General features: G+C 45.3%; 1 protein-coding gene across 4 annotated transcripts in view; it reads right to left on the reverse strand.

Annotated features, from left to right (window-relative positions):
- nav3 (neuron navigator 3) overlaps positions 1 to 25511 on the reverse strand; it is a 927909-nt gene that overhangs the window by 899966 nt on the left and 2432 nt on the right. The window lies entirely within an intron of this gene.

Below are 25511 nucleotides of genomic sequence, written 5' to 3' on the forward strand. Positions count from 1 at the left end.
CTTCCTTCATTATCCTTCAGTGGACCAATCCTTTCTCTAGTTACCCACTTGCTTCTTACATAAGAATAAAATGCTTTGGGATTCTCCTTAATTCTGCTTGCTATCGCTATTTCATGACCCCTTTTTGCCTGCTTGATTCCTTGTTTAAGACTTGTCCTACTCTTCCGATATTCTTCCAGGGCCCGTTCTGTTCTTAGCTGTCTAGACCTTATGCACGCTTCCCTTTTCCTCTTGGCTAGTCGTAAAATTTCTCCTGTCATCCACGGTTCACGAATCTTGCCCTTCCTATCCTTTGCCTTCAACGGGACATGCCTGTCCTGCACTATCTTTAACCTATCTTTGAAAGCCTCCCACATCTCAAATGTGGACTCCCCTTCAAATAGCTGTGTCCAATCCATATTTCCCAGCTCCTGCCTAATTTTGATATAATTGGCCTCGGCCCAGTTTAGTACTCTTCCCTTCGGACCACACTCTTCTTTATCTACAAGAAACATAAAACTTACAGAATTATGGTCACAGATCCCGAAGAAATCCCCCGCTGCAACTCCTACCACTTGTCCTGGCTCATTCCCCAGTACCAGGTCCAATATGGCCCCTTCCCTCGTCAGACTATTGACATACTGCTCTAGAAAACTCTCCTGGAGGCTTCGTACAAATTCTACCCCAACAAGACCTCTGATGCTAAGTGTATCCCAGTCAATGTTGGGAAAATTAAAATCCCCCATCACCACTACCCTATTGCCTCTATATCTATTCATAATCTGTTTACCTATTTGTCCTTCTACCTCACGCTCACTGATGGGGGCCTGTAACTGCACTCTTCTTATTTCTCAGCTCCACCCGTAATGCCTCACTAACCAAGACCTCCATAGTGTCCTCCTTTAGCACAGTCGTGGTATCATCCCTGACCAACAATGCAGCTCCCTCCCACCACCACACCCCACACCTCCCCCACCTCCCCCCCCCCCCCCCCCCCTCCCCCAACCCACCCCCACCACCCTTTTACTTCCCTCCTATCTTGTCTGAAGCATCTATGTTCTGGAACATTTTGTTGCCAATCATCGTGCCCTTCCTTCAACCAAGTCTCTGTGACTGCAATAAAATCATACTCCCAGGTACAGATCCAAGCCCTAAGTTCATCTTCCTTACACACCATACTCCTGACATTGAAGTAGATGCATTTCAGGCCACCAGTTTTTTTTGCGCTTATCCGCTCTCTGCCTATTCTTCCCTTTATTAATGCTATCTTCATAATTCTTACAGTCTCCAGTCTCCACCTCGCTGCCTACTTGTTTTCCCTTCTGGTTCCCAGTCCCCTGCCAACTGAGCCAAGGTGGCACTGGCATCAAATAGAAATTTAAAATGTGTTTCACTTGTAGCTTATCACACTACAACAGCTCATCATAAGTCACAGAACATTAGTTTTACTTTACACATATTCAGAAACATATTTTATTGTTCTGGTATTCCATCTGTATTTTCCACAAGATCCAAAGTGGTAAAATAATTTCTCGGCAAACTGGTGCCTTCATGGCTTATACTAACAGGACATAATAAACCTCTCGAAATACAACATCTTGTATTTCCCAAAAGAAGGATTAACAAGATTGTGAGAGATTGGTTAAAGCATGGCTAGATTTACCTGCTCAGCTCCTGACCTCAGCTACAAAGGGTTACATTTAACACTTTGCAAAGATTTTTCACATATTGAGAAACAGCCTCCCTCAGTTAAACACTCAGAATTCTATGTGTTGCTGTTCCTTACAGTAATGTGAGATCAACTCTTCAGAGTGAACAGCAATTGGATTTATTGCTCATCATTCCTGATGAAGCTCACAATATTCCAGCCACGGTCTGACTAGTGTCTTGTATAAATGTAACAAAACATTCCTACTTTTATATTCCATTCCCTTTGAAATAAAGGCCAAAATTCCACTTGCCTTCCCTCTTTCCCAATGAACTTTGACAAAATGCCACAAAGTTTTGCTCATTCCCTGGGGTAAACTTTGCCGAGGCAAGTTAACGGATCCGATCTAAGCTCTGCAGTGATGCCACATCCAGTCGTGAATGGTGGTGGATAATTAACCAATTCACTGGAGGAGTATGCTCCACAAATATCCCCATGGAAGAGCCCAGCACATCAGGGCAAAGGATAAGGCTGAAGCTTTCACAGCAATCTTCAGTCAGAAGTGCTGAGTGGATGATCCATCTCAGCCTCCTCCAATAGTCCCCAGCATCACAGAGACCAACCTTCAGGCAATTCGATTCACTCCACATGATATTAAGAAACACTTAGAAGCACTGGATACTAACATTCCGGCAATAGGATTGAAGACTTGTGCTCCAGGACTTGCCCCTCCCCAAGCCAAGCTGTTCCAGTGCAGTTACAACACTGGCATCTACCCAACAATTGGGAAAATTGTCCAGGTATGTCCTGTACACAAACAGCAGGGCAAATCCAACCCAGCCAATTACACCCCCCACCCCCACTCCCCCTCCCATCAGTCTCCTCTCGATCCCCAGTAAAGTGATGGACGGTGTCAGTAACAGCACTATCAAGCAGCACCTGCTCAGCAATAACCTGCTCAGTGACGCCCAGTTTGGGTTCCCCCCAGGGCCACTCAGCTCCTGACTCCATTACAGCCTTGGGTCAAACATGGACAAAAGAGCTGAATTCCAGAGGGGAGGGGAGAGGGACAGTCCCTGACATCAAGGCTGTATTCAACCGAGTGTGGCATCAAGGAGCCCTGGCAAAACTGGAATCAATGGGTATCAGGGGGCAAACTCTCCGATGGTTAGAGTCATACCTGGCACATAGGAAGATGGTGGTGATAGTTGGAGGTCAGTCATCTCAGCTTCTGCTGCTTCATCAATGACCTTCCCTCCATCATAAGGTCAGGGGTGGGGATGTTCGCTGATGATTGCACAATGTTCAGCACCAGTCATGACTCCTCAATATCCAGGCTTGACAAGTGGTAAGTAACATTCACGCCACACAAATGCTAGGCAATGACAATCACCAATAACAAGCAATCTAATCACTGCCCATTAGCATTCAGTGGCATTTCCATCCCTGAATCCCCCATTATCAACATCCTGGGGGTTATCATTGGCCAGAAACTCAACTGGACTCACCACATAAACATAACAGCTACAAGAGCAGGTCAGAGGCTGGGAATACTGCATTAGTAACTCACCTTCTGACTACCCAAAGCCTGTCCACCATCTACAAGGCACAAGTCAGGAGTGTGATGGAATACTCCCCACTTGCCTGGATGGGGGCAGCTCCAACAACACTCAAGAAGCTCGACACCGTCCAGGACAAAGCAGCCGCTTGATTGGCACCACATCCACAAACATCCACTCCCTCCACCACCGATGCTCTGTAGCAGTAGTGTGTACTTTCTACAAGATGTTCTGCAGAAATTCGCCAAAGATCCTCAGACAGTACCTCCCAAACCCACAACCACTTCCATCTAGAAAGACAAGGGTAGCAGGTACATGGGAACACCACCCCCTGCAAGTTCCCCTCCAAACCACTCACCATCCTGACTTGGGAATATATTGCCATTCCTTCAGTGCTATTGGGTCAATATCCTGGAATTCCCTCCCTAAGGGCATTGTGGGTCTACCTACAGCACATGGACTGCAACGGTTCAAGAAGGCAGCTCACCCCCACCTTCTCAAGGTGGAAAATTGAGGAACAAATTCATAAGGAGGTCTCAGTTATCTGTAAGAATAATAGGGTGGTTATGGTAGGGGATTTTAACTTTCCAAACATAGACTGGGACTGCCATAGTGTTAAGGGTTTAGATGGAGAGGAATTTGTTAAGTGTGTACAAGAAAGCTTTCTGAGTTAGCATGTGGATGTATTTACTAGAGAGGTGCAAAACTTGACCTACTCTTGGGAAATAAGGCAGGGCAGGTGATTGAGGTGTGATTGGGGGAGCACTTCGGGGCCAGCAACAATAATTCTATTTGTTTTAAAATAGTGATGGAAAAGGATAGACCAGATCTAAAAGTTAAAGTTCTAAATTGGAGGAAGGCCAAATTTGAGGGTATTAGATGAGAACTTTATCAGTCAGGGCACTGAGTAGAGAAGTTGTGAAATTATGTTGCAGTTGTACAGGACATTGGTGAGGCTGCATTTGGAATATTGTGTTCAGTTTTGGTCACTTTGTAACAGGAAGGATGTTATTAAACTAGAAAGAGTGCAGAAGACATTTTCAAGGATATTGCCAGGACACAACCGTCTGAGTTATAGGGAGGGATTGGACAAGCTAGAACTATTTTCTTTAGAGGGTAGAAAATTGAGGGTTGATCATATAAAAGGTCATGAGAGGCAAGGATAGGGTGAATGCACTCCGTCTTTTTCCAGGGTTGGGGAATCGAGGACTAGAGGGCATCAGTTTAAGGTTAGAGGAGAAAGAATAAAAGGGAACCTGAGGGGCAACTACTTTACCCAGAGGGTGGTACGCATATGGAATGAGCTGCCAGTGGGAGTGGTTGAGGCGGGTACATTAACAACATTTAAAAGGCATTTGGACAAATACATGGATAGGAAAGGGTTAGAAGAGTATGGGCCAAGTGCAGGGAACTGGGGTTAGGGTGGATGGACATTTTGGTCGGCATGGACCAGTTTGGGCCAAATGGCCTGTCTCCGTGCTGTGGGACTCTGTGATTAACGTTCAAAAGCTGACTGGGGGTGGGGCGGATGTTCACAGGTAAAGGGACGGCTGGAAAATAGGAAACCATCAAAAATGAGATATCAAGAGTCCAGTGAAGGTATATCCCTGTTAGGGTGAAAGAAAAGGCTGGTAGGTGTAGCAAATGCCGGGTGACTAAAGGAATTGAGGGTTTGGTTAAGAAAACAAAGGAAGCACATGTCAGGTATAGACAAGATAGGTCAAGTGAATCGTTAGAAGAGTATAAAGGCAGTAGGAGTATACTTAAGAGGGAAATCAGGAGGGCAAAAAGGGGACATGAGATAGATTTGGCAACTAGGGTTAAGGAGAATCCAAAGGGTTTTTACAAATACATTAAAGACAAAAGGGTAACTAGGGAGAGAATATTTTACCTCCTCAAAGATCACCAGACAGCCTTTGTGTGGAGCCGCAGGAGACGGGAAGATGCTAAACGAGTATTTTGCATCAGTGTTTACTGTGGAAAAGGACATGAAAGATATAGAATGTAAGGAAATAGATGGTGACACCATGAAAAATGTCCATATTACAGAGGAGGAGGTGCTGGGTGTCTTAAAACACAAAGGTGCATAAATCCCCAGGACCTGATCAGGTGTACCCTAGAACTCTGTGGGAAGCTGGGCCTCTTGCTGAGATATTTGTATCATCGATAGTTACAGGTGAGGTGCTGGAAGACTGGAGGTTGGCTAACATGGTGCCACTGTTTAAGAAGGATGGTAAGGACAAGCCAGGGAACAATAGACCAGTGAGCCTGACAGCACTGGTGGGCAAGTTGTTGGAGGGAATCCTGAGGGATAGGATTTACATGTATTTAGAAAAGCAAGGACTGATTAGAGATAGTCAATATGGTTTTGTTTGTGGGAAATCATGTTTCACAAAATTGATTGAGTTTTTTCAAGAAGTAACAAAGAGGATTGATGAGGGCAGAGTGGTAGATGTGATCTATATGGACTTCAGTAAGGTGTTTGACAAGGTTCCCCATGGGAGACTGGTTAGCAAGGTTAGATCACATGGAATACAGGGAGAACTAGCCATTTGGATACAGAACTGGCTTGAAAGTAGAAGACAGAGAGTTGTGGTGGAGGGTTGTTTTTCAGACTGGAGGCCTGTGACCAGTGGAGTACCACAAGGATCAGTGCTGGGTCCTCTACTTTTTATCATTTATATAAATGATTTGGATGTGAACATAAGAGGTAAAGTTAGTAAGTTTGCAGATGACACCAAAATTGGAGGTATAGTGGACAGCGAAGAAGGTTACCTCAGATTACAACAGTATCTTGATCAGATGGGCCAATGGGCTGTGGAGTGACAGATGGAGTTTAATTTAGATAAATGTGAGGTGCTGCATTTTGGAAAACAATCAGAACAAGACTTATACACTTAATGATAAGGTCCTGGGGAGTGTTGCTGAACAAAGAGACCTTGGAGTGCAGGTTCATAGTTTTTTGAAAATAGAGTCTCAGGTAGATAGGATAGTGAAGAAAGCATTTGGTATGCTTTCCTTTATTGGTCAGAGTATTGAGTACAGGAGTTGGGAGGTCATGTTGCGGCTGTACAGAACATTGGTTAGACCACTGTTGGAATATTGCGTGCAATTCTGGTCTCCCTGCTGTAGGAAGAATGTTGTGAAGCCTGAAAGGGTTCAGAAAAGATTTACAAGTATGTTGCCAGGGTTGGAGGATCTGAGCTACAGGGAGAGGCTGAACAGGCTGGGACTGTTTTCCCTGGAGCATCGGAGACTGAAGGGTGACCATATAGAGGTTTATATAATCATGAGGGGCATGGATAGGGTGAATAGATAAGATCTTTTCCATGGGTGGGGGAGTCAAAGAATTAGGGGAAAGATTTAAAAGGGACCGCAGAGGCAACTTTTTCATGCAGAGGGTGGTGCATGTATGGAATGAGCAGCTAGAGAAAGTGATGGTGGCTGATACAGTTATAGTATTTAAAAGACATCAGATGGGTATATGAATAGGAAGGGTTTAGGTGGATATGGGCCAAGTGCTGGCAAATGGGACTAGATTAGTTTAGGAAACCTGGTTGGACCGAAGGGTCGGCTTCCATGCTTTACATCTTTATGACTTTATGTCTAGGGCTGATTAAGAAATGCTGGCCGAGCCAGTGATGTCTACATCTCCCAAATTAATGAAAAAAAGTCAAGTTGTGTTAGAAATATGCTACATGTGGTTAAGCACAAACGCAAAGACTGAATAATAGCAGAATGACAGCTTATCATATATTGTTGCATCACCATAGTCTTAGGGCTGCTCTTTCACTAGAGAGAAGTAACTGGCAGCAATTTAACCTGAGGTCACCACCATACCTCAGCAAGGTTGACAATCAGAGGCTTCATGGTAACATCAAACCACTGATGGGAATTGAACCCATGCTGTTGGTATCATACTGCTCAGCAAACCAACTGAGCTAAACCAATTCCCGAGTACAAGTATCAAATTGTGATGTTCTTCTGTTGACTCAACTACAAATATAGGTGGAGCTAAAAGTAACTGTCTACAACGGTAAGAAAATTTTTATTGAAAAGTTAATTCAGCTTGTGCTTCATGGAACAAGATATATTAATAACTCAAGTAATTTTTGTTTTTGCAAACTTTGAAACTGTTCGGACTTTCTCAGATGGCGTGATCGTCCTAATCCACTCAGTGACTGAGGGCGGGTTTAAGACCCTTGTTCTCGCAAGTGTTCTCACAATCTCTCAGGATCACACCGTGCTTAAGCGCAGGAATGGCAAGATTGACCTTGTTGATCTTAACATCCTTAATGATGTTGTTACTCCTCATTCCGAATGCAGGTAGGAACTTGTTATCAACTTTTAAAACATTTTGTAATTTTTAGGATTACACAACCAGTGATTAAAAAAACTTTGGCAAAAGTTCAATGAGGGCAAGAAAAAAAACCCTGAGGGTGTTTACTGTGTTTTCTCTGGAAAAAATTCAAATAAAATTCAAACAATTTGATCTTCCAAACATGCTTTTTATACATACATTAATAAGATATGTGTAGTAATAATCTGATTGATTGTTTGGATTAGATTAGATTAGATTCCCTATAGTGTGGAAACAGGCCCTGAGCACCAACAAGTCCACATCGACCTTCTGAAGACTAACTCACCCAGACACGTTCCCCTACCCTAAATATACCTCTGACTAATGCACTTAACACTACAGGCAATTTAGCATGGCCAATTCACCGGACTTGCACATCTTTGGACCGTGGGAGGAAACCGGAGCACCCGGTGGAAACCTACGCAGACACGGGGAGAATGTGCAAACTCCACACAGTCACAGTCACGTGAGGCGGGAATCAAACCCAGGCCCCTGGCGCTGTGTTATTGGAATGAAATGCAGAAGATAAAATATTTCCTGAAATGTGATTTAATTTTTATATTGTTGCTTTTAATGTCCCTGCAATAATGTACCTATGTCTTCAATTCAGATTCACCTTTTCAAGAGGTTTGTGAGATAACAAACATATAAAAGGGTCAGGGATGATGCAGCAGTTTCTAAGGTCTGCCATTTTTTTAACAGGAGTCTACGGAAAGCTAGTTCTGAAAAATGTTTCATTGTGATTTCTGGATTTTTCATACGTTCTTCCCTTTTGTTTTTGTCTTTTACCGAGGAATGATGAGTACTAATGGCCAGGAAATGTACTGATTAATTAACTAAAGGCTGTCCTCCCTTAGTAAAGAACATGTAGCCCTGAAATACTTTGTCCCGAGTGAGTTTTTTCAACTTATTCGGACTTTTATTTCACAAGGAATGAACAGTTCATGAGAGAGCAGAAACAAATCCACCTCATATCTCCAAAATCAACTAAAGTGTTACAGAGGGAACCAACTCAGTAAATAACAAACACCCTGACTAGGATTAGGAGGGGAGTGGGGGCCTGGGTATAATTGTGGGAGTGGGTGAGGGTGGGGGTGTGAGAGTGGGGGTGTGGGAGTGGGTGAGGGTAGGGGTGTGGGTGTAGTTGAGGGCGAGGATGGGGTGTGGGTGTGGGTGTAGGTGAGGGTGAGGGTGAGGGTGTGCAAGTGGGGGTGTGGGTGTGGGTGTGGCAGTAGGGGTGTGGGTGAGGGTGTAGGTGAGGATGAGGGTGGGGGTATGGGAGTGGGTGTGTGGGTGTGGGTGAGGGTGGGGTTGTGGGTGCAGGTGAGGGTGAGGGTGGGGGTGTGGGTGTAGGTGAGGGTGAGGGTGAGGGTGTGGGAGTGGGGGTGTGGGTGTGGGTGTGGCAGTAGGGGTGTGGGTGAGGGTGTAGGTGAGCGTGAGGGTGGGGGTGTGAGTGTGGGTGTAGGTGAGGGTGGGGATGTGGGAGTGGGGGTGTGTGTATGGGTGAGGGTGTGGGTGAGGGTGGGGCTGTGAGTGTAGGTGAGGGTGAGGGTGCGGGTGTCGGTGAGGGAGAGGGTGGGAGTGTGGAAGTGGGGGTGTGGGTACGGGTGTGGGTGTAGGTGAGGGTGGGGGTATGGGAGTGTGGGTGTGGGTACGGGTGTGGGTGAGGATCGGGGTGTGTTTGAGTGTGGTGGGGGTGTGAGTGTAGGTGAGAGTGGTGGGTATGGGGCTGGTGGTGTGAGTATGGGTGTGGGTGTAGGTAAGGGTGGGGGTGTGGGGGTGGGTGTAGGTGACAGTGAGGGTGGGTGTGTGGGGGTGTGTGTGTGGGTGTGAGTGTAGGTGACGGTGAGGGTGTGGGTGTAGGTGAGGGTGAGTGTGGGGTTGTGAGTGTAGGTGAGGGTGAGGGTGTGGGTGTAGGTGAGGGTGAGGGTGAGGGCATGGGTGTAGGTGAGGGTGAGGGTGGGGTTGTGAGTATAGGTGAGGGTGAGGGTGGGGGTGTGGGTACAGGTGTGGGTGAGGGTGAGGGTGGGTATGGGTGGCGGTGTGGGCGGGGTGTGGGTGTAGGTGAGGGTGAGGGTGAGGGTGTGGGTGTAGGTGAGGGTGAGGGTGGGGTTGTGAATGTAGGTGAGGATGAGGGTGGGGTTGTGGGTGCAGGTGTGGGTGAGGGTGAGGGTGGGTATGGGTGGCAGTGTAGGTGGGGTGTGAGTGTAGGTGAGGGTGGGGGTGTGGGGGTGTGTGTGGGTGTGGGTGGGGGTGCGAGTGTAAGTGAGGGTGGGGTTTGAGTGTAGGTGAGTGTGGGGGTGTGGGGGTTGGGGTGTGGGTGGGAGTGGGAGTTGAGGGCATAGTGACAGGAAGCAGCTGCTCAATATACCCTTCTTGGGACATAAACATTTTAAAATGCGATTGCAAAGCTGATATTATGGAAATGGTTATTTCAGAATGAGAATTCTGTCATCATGTATTCAATTTCTCCTGGTCAGACACACCACTTGAACATTTCTCTCCTGATGGTTACTGTGCTGCAATTTCTGCCTTTGAGCTGAAGGAAGGTTTGACCAAGGCTGATGTTTCTGAGCCTTACATCATCGAGCAAAGGTACATTAAAATATGCATTACTAAACCATTTATCACCCGCCCCTCGCCTCCTCCTGCTCCCTCTGACATTAGAAATTCCTTTAAGAAGTTGCTGTTGGTTCTGATCGAGTCTCTCGGTTTCGATTCAGTGGCTGTTCTACTGGAAATGGAAGTACCAGGAGTCCCCCACAGAGGATCAAGGAGGCACTGGACCTCAGGTAACTACCTTTGAAAAGGACCCAGCAGGATCATGGAGATCAGATTGCAGCCTCACAGCCTTGCTCAGCGTCTTCACTCCCAATCCCAGCCAGACACAAAGGGCGGGTTCTGCAAGTAGTTGTACACGTACCCTGGAGGCAAAGACTTTAACCCCAGTCCTCAACCAGCCTAACCCTGACACAGAATAACACTCAGAACCCTCCCCTCCTGTAGCAACCAACAGGAATCCAGGAACTTACTGACACGACTTAATGCAATATCCAAACTTTGCTAGAATTGTCCGTGTGCGTAGTTTGCTGGTTACCGTACAGTAACAAGCTGACTGTGACTGATGGACAACATTGGGAATCTATCCGTATTCTCTATGTAACCAGCCAGTGATCCTAACAGCTCTGAATTTTGGATCCTGTAGTGTACATGGAGCAATGTATTTTTGTTTAGCACAATCCTGTCCGGTCTGTCTTGTTCCAGACAGTCACTAATACAACAAAACCTCAAATTACAACATCTAAAGAACTGATTCTGACTGACTTGTAATGATTTTCTTGTTTAACTAATATTTTATTTTTATATCACATTGCAGGAAACAGCCATGAAGAAAACTGTTTCTATTGAAGTTGCTCGGATGCTTGAATAAATTTGAAATTTGTATAAATATAAAACTCTCCAGCTCATTGAAATGATGAACAATAATGTTTTTTTACATATATTCTTTGCTGGTAAGTCATAGAAACAAAGGGAACAGAAGTAGGAGGAAGCCATTCGGCCCTTTGAGCCTATTCCACCGTTCAGCATGATCATGGCTGATCATCCAACTGCTCCTGCTTTCTCCCCATTCCCTTCAATGTTCAGCATTTATTGGCCTTACTTTATTGTCCTTAAACGGAGTGGTTCCCTGTGTTGTTTCAGGGACCAGTAATGAGTCAACCCCATTTTTGTAGGTCAGGGTTAGCCATGTGCCGACCAGACTGGGTAAGGACCGCAGATTCCCTTCCCGAAAGAATATCAGTGAACTCCAGATGTTCTTTCAGAAATTAGTGGTTGTTGTCATGGTTACCATATTCCAGCTGTATATTTCAGATTTATTAACGGAGTTTAAGTTGCACCAGTGGCTGTAATGGGATTTGAACTTGTGTCCCTCAGGTATTAGCCTGAGTCTTTGGAATATTCAATGAGTGACATCACCACTCCACCACCATCATTCCCAAACTAAACAGCATCACACTGCCCAGGGCCACTTCCAGCCTGCACAGACAAGAAACTGTCAGATGGATACACATTCCCAGGATAAAGAAAACCGACTTCATAAAAACTGGTTGAAACAGTTTAATTGGTTAAAACCACTCCTGGTGATCTGGGATTGACCCATTGCCTTGTTTGCCCAACACCTCTCCATTAACCACCTTCACCACATCCACCCACCCACACCTCCATTCTCTACTCACAACACCCCCCACCAACACATACAGCTAGATAGATATGGCTACAATAATACCAATACAACATTGGCTGGCATGGAGACTCAGTGGCTAGCACTGCTGCCGCACAGTGTCAGGGATCTAAGTTCAATTCCAGCCTTGGGCACCTGCCTGTGTGACATTCTCCCTGTGTCTGTGTGGGATTCCTCCTCACAGTCCAAGGATGTGCAATTTAAAGTGGATTGGTCATGCTAAATTGTCCACAGATGTGTAGGCTAGGTGAGTTACCCAAAGGGAACATTGAGGTAAAAACAATGACTGCAGATGACGGAAACCAGATTCTGGATTAGTGGTTCTGGAAGAGCACAGCAGTTCAGGCAGCATCCGAGGAGCAGTAAAATCGATGTTTCGGGCAAAAGCCCTTCAACAGAAATACAGGCAGAGAGCCTGAAGGGTGGAGAGATACGTGAGAGGAGGGTGGGGATGGGGAGAAAGTAGCATAGAGTACAATAGGTGAGTGGGGGAGCGGATGAAGGTGATAGGTCGGGGGGGGGGAGGGTGGAGTGGATAGGTGGAAAAGAAGAAAGGCAGGTAGGACAAGTCATGGGGACAGTGCTGAGCTGGAAGTTTGGAACTAGGGTGAGGTGGGGGAAGGGGAAATGAGGAAACTGTTGAAGTCCACATTGATGCCCTGGGGTTGAAGTGTTCTGAGGCGGAAGATGAGGCGTTCTTCCTCCAGGCGTCTGGTAGTGAGGTAGCAGCGGTGAAGGAGGCCCAGGACCTCCATGTCCTCGGCAGAGTGGGAGGGGGAGTTGAAATGTTGGGCCACAGGGCGGTGTGGTTGATTGGTGCGGGTGTCCCGGAGATGTTCCCTAAAGCGCTCTGCTAGGGGGTGTCCAGTCTCCCCAATGTAGAGGAGACCGCATCGGGAGCAACGGATACAATAAATGATACTAGTGGATGTGCAGGTAAAACTCTGATGGATGTGGAAGGCTTCTTTAGGGCCTTGGATGGAGGTGAGGAAGGAGGTGTGGGCGCAGATTTTACAATTCCTGCGGTGGCAGGGGAAGGTGCCAGGATTAGAGGGTGGGTTGTAAGGGGGCGTGGACCTGATCAGGTACAAACCCACCGACTCCCACAGCTACTTGGATTACACCTCTTCCCACCCTACCTCTGCAAAAATGCCGTCCCATATTCCCAATTCCTCTGCCTCCACTGTATCTGCTCCCAGGAGGACCAGTTCCACCAGAGAACACACCAGATGGCCTCCTTCTTTAGAGACGGCAATTTCCCTTCCCACGTGGTTAAAGATGCCCTCCAACGCATCTCGTCCACATCCCGCACCTCCGCCCTCAGACCCCACCCCTCCAACCGTAACAAGGACAGAACGCCCCTGGTGCTCACCTTCCACCCTACCAACCTTCGCATAAACCAAATCATCTGCCGACATTTCTGCCACCTCCAAACAGACTCCACTACCAGGCATATATTTCCCTCTCCACCCCTTTCCGCCTTTCGCAAAGACCGTTCCCTCCGTGACTACCTAGTCAGGTCCACGCCCCCTTCAACCTACCCTCCCAATCTGGCACCTTCCCCTGCCACCGCAGGAATTGCAAAACCTGCGCCCACACTTCCTCCCTCACCTCCATCCAAGGCCCTAAAGGAGCCTTCCACATCCATCAAAGTTTTACCTGCACATCCACCAATATCATTTATTGTATCCGTTGTTCCCGATGCGGTCTCCTCTACATTGGGGAGACTGGACACCCCCTAACAGAGCGCTTTAGGGAACATCTCCGGGACACCCGCACCAATCAACCTCACCATCCTGTGGCCCCACATTTCAACTCCCCCTCCCACTCTGCCGAGGACATGGAGGTCCTGGGCCTCCTTCACCGCCGCTCCCTCACCACTAGACGCCTGGAGGAAGAATGCCTCATCTTCCGCCTCGGAACACTTCAACCCCAGGGCATCAATGTGGACTTTAACAGCTTCCTCATTTCCCCTTCCCCCACCTCACCCTAGTTCCAAACTTCCAGCTCAGCACAGTCCCCACAACTTGTCCTACCTGCCTATCTTCTTTTCCACCTATCCACTCCACCCTCCCCTCCCTGACCTATCACCTTCATCCCCTCCCCCACTCACCCATTGTACTCTATGCTACTTTCTCCCCACCCCCACCCTCCTCTAGCTTATCTCTCCACACTTCAGGCTCACTGCCTGTGTTCCTGATGAAGGGCTTTTGCCCGAAACATCGATTTTCCTGCTCTTCGGATGCTGCCTGACCTGCTGTGCTTTTCCAGCACCACAAATCCAGAATAGGGAACATCGAGTTACAGGGATAGAGAAGGAGGATAGGTCTAGTTGGGATGTTTTTCAGAGGGCTAGTGCTTGATAGGTTGAATGGCCTCTTTCCGTACTGTAGGGATTCTATAATCCTGAAAGGAGATGATTCCAAACATGACTCTGTTCTCAAATTCAAGTAAGAGATGTGAACCAAGCAGAAGACAAATCCAAGTTTCTGAAGAGAATCACAGGACTTTTACAGCACAGCAGGAGGCCATTCGGCCCATTGTAGCCTGCATACTGGTACAGGTTAACAAACAGATGCTGCATCAAAATAGCACAAATAGCTCTTGACTTTCCCAACCTTGTTTATGCCCCACTTCAGAAGTCGGAATGATTGTAAGGGCCTCAGATTCTGACAGTTTGGAGCAATAATGTATTTTGTTCCATTCTCAAGGCAGTTCCAATTGAGACAATCATTCCAAGGAAGACTCTTGGGGAACTGCCATGTTGACCCGGGAGGTCAAAGGTTCAGTGTTGAGGTTACATCCAAGTTCATCGATCCCAGTTAGAGTGGCGTAAAGAGCTAACTGGGAGTTAGGAATTTCAATCCTTCCTCACCAGCTGCTTCATTTTCACTGGGATCAAAAGCCTGACCTCAGCTCACACCTCAGAAAAACAGCGTGGCTGTTTTCGGGAGACATTACCAAGACAACATTCTATTGTAGTCACCAATAAATGTAGTGGCACCAACATTATCCTGCGGCTGAGGTAACACTCTCACCTCAGAATCAATCAGAACGTTGTGGCTTCAATATCCAGGTTACAGCCCTGAGCCCAGGACGTGAGGATTTGACAGTGACATTATCTCTTCATAAGGTGATCCCAGAGATACCCTACTGCTCTTTCAGGGGGGTATAAAAGATCCTGTGGCACTACTTCAAAGGAGAACAGCTGATTTCTCTCCAGTTTTTTAGCCAATTAATATCATTTTGCCAAAATTTATTTACCTCCTGACTGGGGGATCTGACTTTATGCTAATTAGTTGGCATGTTTTCTACACTGCAACAGTAATTTTATATCATCGGGTGTAGATGCTTTTGAATGTTATGAAAAGTGCTGCATAAGAACTAGAGAAGGATAAGGCCACTCAGCCCCTTGAACCTGCTCTGCCATTTAATACAGTCATGGCTGATCTCATCCCAGCCTCAACTCCACCTACCTGCCCATTCCCCATAACCCTTCACCCTGTCACTAATTAAAACTCAGTCGATCTCCTCCTGAAGTTTACTCAATGTCCCAACATCCACCACAAACTGGAATGTCATTTCCACAAAGAGAAGGCATTTCTCCTCATTTCAGTTTTAAATCTGTTACCCCTTATGCAAAAACTGTTATCCTCATTTTAGATTGTTTCACCTTGTGGGACATTCTTTCCACATCAACTTGGTCAATCCCTTTAACATCTTCAATCCCTCAGTTAGATCTCCTCTCATTCTGTTAAACTCCAGAGTGTACCAGCCTAAACTACTCAATCCCACTCCATAAGGCAGTCCCTCATCTCCGGAATCAATCCTTTAACCCTCATCTGAACTGCCTTTGATACAACTACACCCCTCTTGAGGTCAGGGGACCAAAACTGTACATACTATTCCAAATGCAGTCTCTAATGTTTTGCACAGTTATAGCAACAAATGCTAAAATTCCATTTGCATTCCTCATTGTATATTTGCACCTTTTCCCAAATGTGCAAATAGTGTTATCGTTAGGGTTAGAGTTAGGATTAAGTTTGGGGTTACAGATAAAGTTAGAATTAGAGCTAGGATTAGAGATTAGAGCAGGAATAGAGTTAGTTTTAGGGTTAGAATTCAGGTGATGGTTAGAGTTAGATGTTCAGGTTAGGGTCAGGTTTAGAATCTATCCACCTCTACATTTTTGATACTCACTGACTCCGGCCACACCCCATTCTGGGGCAGAGAGTTCCAAAGTCACCCATAGTACAATGAGAGAAACCATTTCTCTTTGATAGATTGGTGATGAACCTTTCTGACTATGCCATGCACAGACTTCCCGTGACCATTACATTCTGGAGTGAGACTGGAAGGTGAATGGAATAAGCGGCCTGATTTGGGAGCTCCTCTCTGTACTTGTGAGATTATCTTTGGAATAAAAGTGAGGGGATGCACTGAAATAAAGAATGGGATTTTGCTGTCATCTTCTTTGTTGCTGCGACAGAACCCGACCAGGGACGGACAGGAGAACAAATCCCTGATGAATACCATGAACACATCTAGTTTAAGGACGATGCTTCCTGACCTACAGGCATTAATAATGTGGGTTGGTTAGGCTCAGTTGGCTGGACAGCTGGTGATTGATGCTGAGTGTGTGGGTTCAATTCCTACACCAGCTAAGACTACCATAACAGGCTCTCCTTTTTAACCTGCCCCCTTGCCTGATGCACAGTGACTCCCAGTTATCTCTAACAAGTGGGACTGTCACTATTTTACTGACTTTATTTATTAATGGGCATCAGAACAGCCAGTGTGTAAGAACCTTGTACTCCAACTTTCCTGTTACGGACACTTTTATTGGTTGTATTTTGGTTGTTTGGCTGTTAGAATTTTTTTTTGGATTCAATGTCCAGCCCAGAATTAGCCTTCAACGAATGGCACAAGAAAACTAGATCATGTGATCATCGGTCTCATTAATGTTTGTGGGGGTTTGCTGTGTACAAATTGGTAGTTGCATTTCTCTCGCTCCCAACGACTATATTTCTAAAATATATTTGCCTGTTCACGTAGTTGACCGTTTGTCAGAGTCACTGGGGATGCCACCTCAACTTCCTCAGCTTCTAGCTCCGAGTTCCATCTTCAACTGGATTTGATCTAAAGGTCCCCCAGTGTGTTGGGATGTGCTGAGATTCTGAAATGTGCCACACAATAAATAATAAAATAGTCACTCTGACACTGGAGAAATATCAGGTGCAAACAAATAACTGACATGGTGAATGAAGCTCAGAGTCGGGGGATACAGTGATTGATTACTCACTGCATTTAGTCCCATCGTAGTCTCCCTACCCTTCCCTATTGTTGATAAAGAGTCATACAGCACAGAAACAAACCTTTCGGTCCAACCAGTCCATGCTGAACATAATCCCAAACTAGGCAAAAGTGAGGACTGCAGATGCTGGAAATCAGAGTCTAGATCAGAGTGGTGCTGGAAAAGCACAGCAGGTCAGGCAGCATCCGAGGAGCAGGGAAACGCCCTTCATCAGGACTGAAGGCAGGGAGCCTCCAGGGTGGAGAGATAAATGGGAGGGGAGGGGGCGGGGCTGGGGAGAAGGTAGCAAAGAGTACAATAGGTGAATGGGGGTGGGGATGGAGGTGATAAGTCAGAGAGGAGGGTGGAGCAGATAGGTGGGAAGGGAGATTGGCAGGTAGGGGGGTCTGTTTCAGTACATGGTTAAGAGCTTCAGGGCAGAGGAGATGACCTGGACTAAACTAGTCCACCAGCCTGAGCTACGCCCGGATCTCTCCAAACATCTCCTCTTCATGTACTCACCTAAATGTCTGTTAAATGTTGTAACTGTACCTGCATCCACCACTTCCTCTGGAGGTTCATTTCACACACAAACCACTCTCTGTAAAAAGATTAACCCTTCATGTCTTTTTTAGATCTTTCTCCTCTCACCTTAAAAACATGGCTCTTGGTCTTGAAATCCCCCATCCTAGAGAAAAGACACCTGCAACTCACCTTATCTATGCCTTATAAAATCATGATTTTATAAATCTCTATAAGGTCACCTCTCAACCTCCTATGCTCCGGTGAAAAATGTTCCAGCCTCTCTTTATAACTCAAACCCTCCATTCCCAGCAACATCCTGGTAAATCTTTTCTGAACCCTGTCCTTAGCTTAATAATATCCTTCTGTAGCAGGGAGACCAGAACTGGACACAGTATTCCAGAACATTGTCCTGTACAACCTCAACATAACATCCCAACTCCAACACTCGGACGCCTGAGCAATGAAGGCAAACGTGTTAAATGGCTTCTTCACCACCATGTCTACATGTGACACAAGTGTCAAAGAATTACATACCTGAACCCCTAGGTCTCTCTGTTCTACAACACTACCCAAGGCCCTACCATTAATTGCTGAAGTCCCGTTGTTGTTGCAGGGCTTGTTAATTGTTAATTGTATAGTTTGTCAAACACGTGATTCACTGGAGGGCATTTCAAACTGAAAAAATAAACTTTAGACTAGACAGATTGAACCTGTCGCCAGACACACAGGAAGCAAATCATAATCCACCTGCAAGTGGAATAAATCTGAAGGTATTTTGTATTTTCACATAGAGCCCAGAAACTGCTCCTGATTCACACTCACAACTTTACCAGAGTGCATTGAATACACAAGAAATCTGTCAACTGGGTTTTTTTAAATAAACAATAGAACTACTGACTTAATATAAAATTAGACATATTCAACAACAATGCAAGTTAGTGAACTCAGTTTGAAATATGGAACGCGAAAAGTGAACCCTTATAAATAACCGAATGTACATGTGTACTCATTTTCTACAGAGATCAGCTTAAAAAAAATTAATCAAATAATTGGTAGTTTCTGAAGGAAAAGGGCAGCATATGAAATGTTCCGAATGGCATTGATCTGGTGTCCTGGTACAGGTGTCACCGAATATATGCAGTTGACATGGAGATTTTTTAGAAGTATCTCATTCAGGATTTGTTCATAAGAAATCTACCAAAAGCTTCTCAGGAGAATTGCGGCATCAGCATTTTATCTCTTATACTGGACTCTCAAAGAGTTCTTCTCAAAAATATGGAAAAGGATGATAAGGCCACCCATATCTTTGCAGGCCACACTCCAACCGACCTTTCCAAACAGTCTAAAGAGCCCAAACCTCCCACATGAACCCAGGCATGTGACTTCTCAGTAAACAGGACAAAACAATGACATAGTCCCTGAGGATCTGGTTGTTTACTTCTTCTCTGGTCCAGAAAGAGTTTTTAAAAGAAAAACTGAAGTTTTATTCCAGGGAGCCTTCACAAGACCTGTCATTTCCCAGTCTGACAAACAAAACATTTTTTATAATCTTTTGAATACAAAGCTTCACATGATAGCAAATGCGCCGTTGTAATGGTTAACAGGTGACGATGCGTGCAGCGTTTATCATTGATTTGAAAAGACACTTCAATTCTGAGCGAGAATCATATCAGACTCAAAACATTAACCATGTTTTTCTCTCCACAGATATAAAAAAAACCCTGCTGAGTTTCTCCAGCATTTTCCACCTTTATTTTAGATTTCCAGGAAATACTTTTACTTTACTCACCAACAACTTATCCCTAGAAAGATGCCTTTAATTATTAAAATATCTCAAAGGGCTTTCCAACTGGATATGACTGGGTGAATAGGAAATGGGACAGAGGTGACAAAACCAAACCACATGATGAAGGTGACAAATACAGTTGGTTCTGCTATAACACGGTAGTTCCATTCTCATGCGATCCTGTGTTATAAGAAAATTGTGTAATAACAGCACCATATAAACTAATGGGGCCAGAATCGTGTTATAACCAATATATGCTTGAAAGGTTTATGCTTTAGAGTGACCCCAATTCGTTGATCACATAAAACCAAATTTGCATTAATGAAACACACAGTATAGCAGAACAATCTGTAGAATGGTCATTCTGCCCATCATACCAGTGCTAGCTTCCCTCCCAGTTTTCCCCAAAGCCCTAAAACTTTATTTTTGAGTAAGTCTCCAATTTCATATATTAGACTTGATCTTTCTCTGCACCTTCTCTGTAGCTATAACACAATAGTCTGCATTCTGTTCTATTATCCTGATGTACTTACATAAGGTATCATTTGTCTGGTTGGCATATAAAACAATACTTTTCACGGTATCTCAGTATGTGTGACAATAATAAATCAGATCAGCATGGCCAACCAACCGAAGCTGCACATCTTTAGACAACAGAAGAAAGCCCATACAGACACAGTGAGAATGTGCAAACTTCATACACACAGTCACCCAAAGCCAGAGTTGAACCCAGTTCCCAAACGCTGTGAGGCAGCAATGCTGACTGTCGGGCCACTTTCCCTGCTCCAGGGCAGCCAATCCCAGTTTCTCCAGTGGCAACATAGACATCCCATGTGTGAATAACAAGAAAACATTTCTTTGAATTAAATTCATTATTTCTAATCCCTGTGATCTGGTTCTCTTTATCTTGTTTGTTGTGGTTCCTGGTCCACGCTGAGGCAACGATCCTGGGTCAGAATTTCAAAGCAAGGCTTCACGTTTGTCAATTTGAAAATGAAAACTCACAGTCAGAGTAACATAAAGCAAAGAAAAGATTCCGGGATGTTTAAAGACAGCTCCATTTCTGTAAAAGATACTTTATTTCTGCCTCAGCAAATTGGATCTAGTAGGACACTGTGGCCATTCCTGACCTCTTTCTAGCAGGGATTTGTACTGCTATCATCAATCAATGTCTATTCAGAATGTACAAGGTTACCCACAAGGTTTGTCTAAACAAATTTCTCTATCTTCAAACAATGTGGTATATCTCGTTTGGCAAAATAATGATACATTGATCTGAGATCCTTAACAAAAGCAAATTACGAGGTATCAGTAGAATAGATTTCTGTTTTAAACAGTGTTAATTTCACATTATTACAATCATGCAGCTCTCCCTGAGGATTTTCCCAGTCTGGATCATACTCTGTAACTGCACATTGGAAAATAGAAATACTTTTGATTCAGAGTTTCCATCGCATTGATTAGGCTTCAGGCCATTCCACATCTAACAACCTGCAAAGACACTCACAGGCATTTACTGCAGAGAGGAATACCATCCAGCCCATCATGTCCACACCAGTCAACAAACCCCTGCCACATCACAACTGAGACTCTAAATGCCGCTTCAATCTCATGATCAGAAGTCAGACAATGCCAGGTTATAGTCAGACGATGCCAGGTTATAGTCAGACAATTCCAGGTTACAGTCAGACGATGCCGGGTTATAGTCAGACAATTCCAGGTTACAGTCAGACGATGCCGGGTTATAGTCAGACGATGCCGGGTTATAGTCAAACGATGCCGGGTTACAGTCAGACGATGCCGGGTTATAGTCAAACGATGCCGGGTTATAGTCAGACGATGCCGGGTTATAGTCAGACAATGCCGGGTTATAGTCAGACAATTCCAGGTTACAGTCAGACGACGCCGGGTTATAGTCAGACGATGCCGGGTTATAGTCAAACGATGCCGGGTTATAGTCAGACGATGCCAGGTTATAGTCAAACGATGCCGGGTTACAGTCAGACAATGCCGGGTTACAGTCAGACGATGCCGGGTTATAGTCAGACGATGCCGGGTTATAGTCAGACGATGCCGGGTTATAGTCAGACGATGCCAGGTTATAGTGATACGATGCCTGATTATAGTCCAACTGGCAGCTCATTCCATATGCGTACCACCTTCTGGGTAAAAAAGTTGCCCCTCAGGTTCTTTTTTATTCTTTCCCCTCCAACTTTAAACTGATGCCCTCTAGTCCTCGATTCCCCAACCCCGGGAAACAGACTGAGTGCATTCACCCTATCCATGCCTCTCATGATCTTATACACCTCGATAAGATCCTCCCTCAGTCTCCTACCCTCTAAAGAAAAAAGTCCTAGCTTGTCCAACCTCTCCCTATAACTCAGACAGTTGTGTCCTGGCAATATCCTTGTAAATGTCTTCTGCACTCTTTCCAGTTTAATACTATCCTTCCTGTTACAAAGTGACCAAAACTGAACACAATTTTCCAACTGTGGCCTCACCAACGTCCTGTACAACTGCAATGTAACTTCCCAACTTCTACACTCAGTGCCCTGACTGATGAAGACCAGTGTGCCTAAAGCCTTCTTCACTGCCCTGTCTACCTGGGACTCCACTTTCAGAGAACAGTGCACTGAACTCCAGGGTCCCTCTGTTCCACTACACTCCTTAAGGCCCCACCATTCACCACGAAACTCCTATCTTGATTTGACTTTTCAAAATGAGAGACCACACATTTATCTATATTAAACTCCATTTGCCATTTCCTGGCCCACTTCCCCAGCTGATCAAGATCCTGCTGCAATTTCTGATAACCTTCCTCACTATCCACGATATTGCCTATTTTAGTGTCTTGAGCAAACTTATTAATCATACCTTGTACATTCTCATCCAAATCATTGACGTAGATAACAAACAGCAATGGGCCCAGAATTGATTCCTGAGGCACTCCACGAGTCACAGGCCTCCAGCCCAACAAACATCCTTCCACTAATACTCTCTGTCTCCTACCATCAAGCCAATTGTGTATCCAATTTGCCAGCTCACAGTGGATTGCATGACATTTAACCTCCCAGAGCATCCTACCATGTGGAACTGTCTCAAAGGCCTTACTGAAATCCACATAGACTACATCCACTGCCCTGCCCTCATCAACCTTCCTGGTCACTTCATCAAAGAGCTCTAACAAATTTGTGAAGCATGATCTCCCATGCACAAAGCCATGCTGACTGTGCCTAATCAAACCCTGTCTTTATAAATGCATGTTTATCTTATATCTCAGAATCTTCTCAAGTAACCTACCCACCATAGATGTTAGGCTTACTGGGCTATAGCTCCCAGGCTGTTCTTTGCAGCCCTTCTTGAATAAAGACACAACATTTGCTACTTTTGATCTTTTGACCTCCATGCCTATAAATTCTGTACCTGTATGTTTCATCTCACCTCACCTGATGAAACAGCAGTGGTCTGAAAGATCGTGATTTCAAGTAAACCTGTTGAACCATAAACTGGCGTCATCTGACTTCTGACCTAGTCCATCCCAGTCCAGCACTGGGACCTTCACATCAACCTCGTGAAATGTTCATTGCTGTGAGAAGTTTGCTCAGATTTTAACAGCTCTGTCAAACATCAATCAGTTTTTTTTTGAGCCTCACCCTATCGATGTATCAGGTTTTGTTAAAAACAGTTCGCTTTAGTTAAAGATGTATTAATTGCTCCACATTTTTTGCTTCTGTTGTAATTTGTGTCCAGTCAGTGAGACCAACATCCGATGAAAAATAAAAGACAAAAGTAATACACACTGCTGTTACTGAGCATTGGTGGTGGAGGGAGTGGATGTTTGTGGATGTGGTGCCAATCAAGCAGCTGCTTTGTCCTGGATGGTGGTTGAGCTTCTTGAGTGTTGTTGGGGCTGCCCCCATCCAGGCAAGTGGGGAGTATTCCATCACACTCCTGACTTGTGCCTTGTAGATGGTGGACAGGCTTTGGGGAGACAGAAGGTGAGGTACTCATCACAGTATTCCCAAACTCTGGCTGCTCTTGTGATCACTTTTTTTTTGTCATTTTTCTGGGTTTTTTTAAACTTCCTTGACTTGAAATGTTCATCGCCAGAGCTGCTGAGCTTCTCCAATAATATTTGTTTCAAAGAAAAGTTGTGATATTGTATTCAATAAATCTTTAGCAATGTGCAGACTGACGTCAGAATTGGACCTTGGAAGAAGGGCAGCAGAGAGCCAGCCAAATGCTACCTGGACTCCAAGATTGGATAACGAGATGGGTTACATCAAACAGATTTATATTCCCTGGAATATCGATGGTTAAGGGCTGATTTGATTGAGATTCTGAGAATATTGTAAGGAATTAACAGGACTGGCAGAGAGGAACCTCCCACTGACGAGAAAGGAAGCTTCGAAAATAGGAGCAGGAGGAGGCCATTCAGCCCTTCGAGCCTGCTCTACCGTTCAGTGTGATCATGGCTGATTGTCCAACTCGGTCTCCTGTTCCCACTTTTCCCACATGTCCTGATTCCCTTTCGCCCTACATAATATATCCAACTCCTCTTTGAAATCACAATGTTTTGACCTTGCCTGCTTTCACAGGCTCCCCACTCTCTGGGTGAAGATGTTTCCCCTCATCTCAGTCCTAAATGGCCTACCCCCCTATCCTTAGACTGTGAGCCCTGGTTCTGGACTCCCTGGTGATCAGGAACACTTTTACTCTCTAGTTCTGTTAGAATGTTAAATGCTTCTGTGCGAATAGACTCATTCTTCTGACCTCCATGAATACAATCCTGACCAATTCAATCTCTCCTCATACATCAGTCCTGCCATCCCCGGTATATCCTTGCTGCACTCCCTCCATATTCAGAACATCTTTCCTCGGATAAGGAGACTAAAACTGCACACAATACTCAAGGTGTGGCCTCACCAATGCCCTATATAATTGCAGCAAGCCCTCCCACTAGAAAGGCCAGAATACCCCCATTGTGCCTTCTTCACCACCTGCTGCACCTGCATACTTACCCCTTCAGTAACTGGTGTACACGGACCCAGGACATGTTATATCTTCCCCTCTCTCAATTGATTGCTATTCAGTTAACAATCTGCCTTCCTGTTTTACTGAACCTGTGGCTAACTTCATATTGATCCACTATATACTGCCCTGCCTTGGCCCACTGACTCAGCCTGTTCAAATCACACAAACATCTCTGTATCCTCCCCACAGCACCCCCTCCCAGCCACCCTGTAAAACTGGAGATAATACATTTAGCTCCACCATCTAAACCATTCTGAGTAGCTGGGGTCCGAGTACCATTCGCTCTCACACCCTGTGAATCGCTGTCTGCCATTCAGAGAAAGACCCATTTAATCCAACTCTTTATTCCTTGTCAGTAATCAGTCCCCTATCCATCTTGGTACATAACCCCCAATCCCAATACCTTTCATTTTACACTCTAATCTCATGTGGGAGATTGTTTAAACAAACTCATCCATTGGCTCCCCCTCCTCAACTCAAAGCCAGTCAGAAGACTAGCCCTCTCTTCCCCTTCCCCTTCCCTCCCCTCGTTATTAAGCCAGCTTTTCATTCCAGATTTTCATTGATTTGCAATATCACTATCTGCTGTGAACCTGCACCAAACATGTAGGCCATTCAGCCCTTTCAGCCTATTCTTCCATTCAATATAATTACAGCTAATCTGATTTTAACCTCAGTACTATAGAGTCATTGAGAGGTACAGCACAGAAACAGACCCTTCAGTCCAACTCGTCCATGCCAACCAGATATCCTAAATTAATCTAGTCCCATTTGCCAGCACTTAGCCTATATCCCATCCTATTCATATACCCATCCAGATGCCTTTTAAATGCTGTAATTGTCCCAGCCTCCACCACTTCCTCTGGCAGCTCATTCCATACATGCACCACCCTCTGTGTGAAAAGGTTGCCCCTTAGGTCCCTTTTATATCTTTCCCCTCTCACCCTAAACCTATGCCCTCTAGTTCTAGACTCCCCACCCAGGGAAAACACCACGTCTATTCCCCTATCCAAGCCCCTCATGATTTTATAAATCTCGATAAGGTCACCCCTCAGCCTTCAACGCTCCAGGGAAAACAGCCCCA

The sequence above is a fragment of the Chiloscyllium punctatum genome, chromosome 32 (genome assembly GCF_047496795.1).
Source record: "Chiloscyllium punctatum isolate Juve2018m chromosome 32, sChiPun1.3, whole genome shotgun sequence".
Lineage (NCBI taxonomy): Eukaryota > Metazoa > Chordata > Chondrichthyes > Orectolobiformes > Hemiscylliidae > Chiloscyllium > Chiloscyllium punctatum.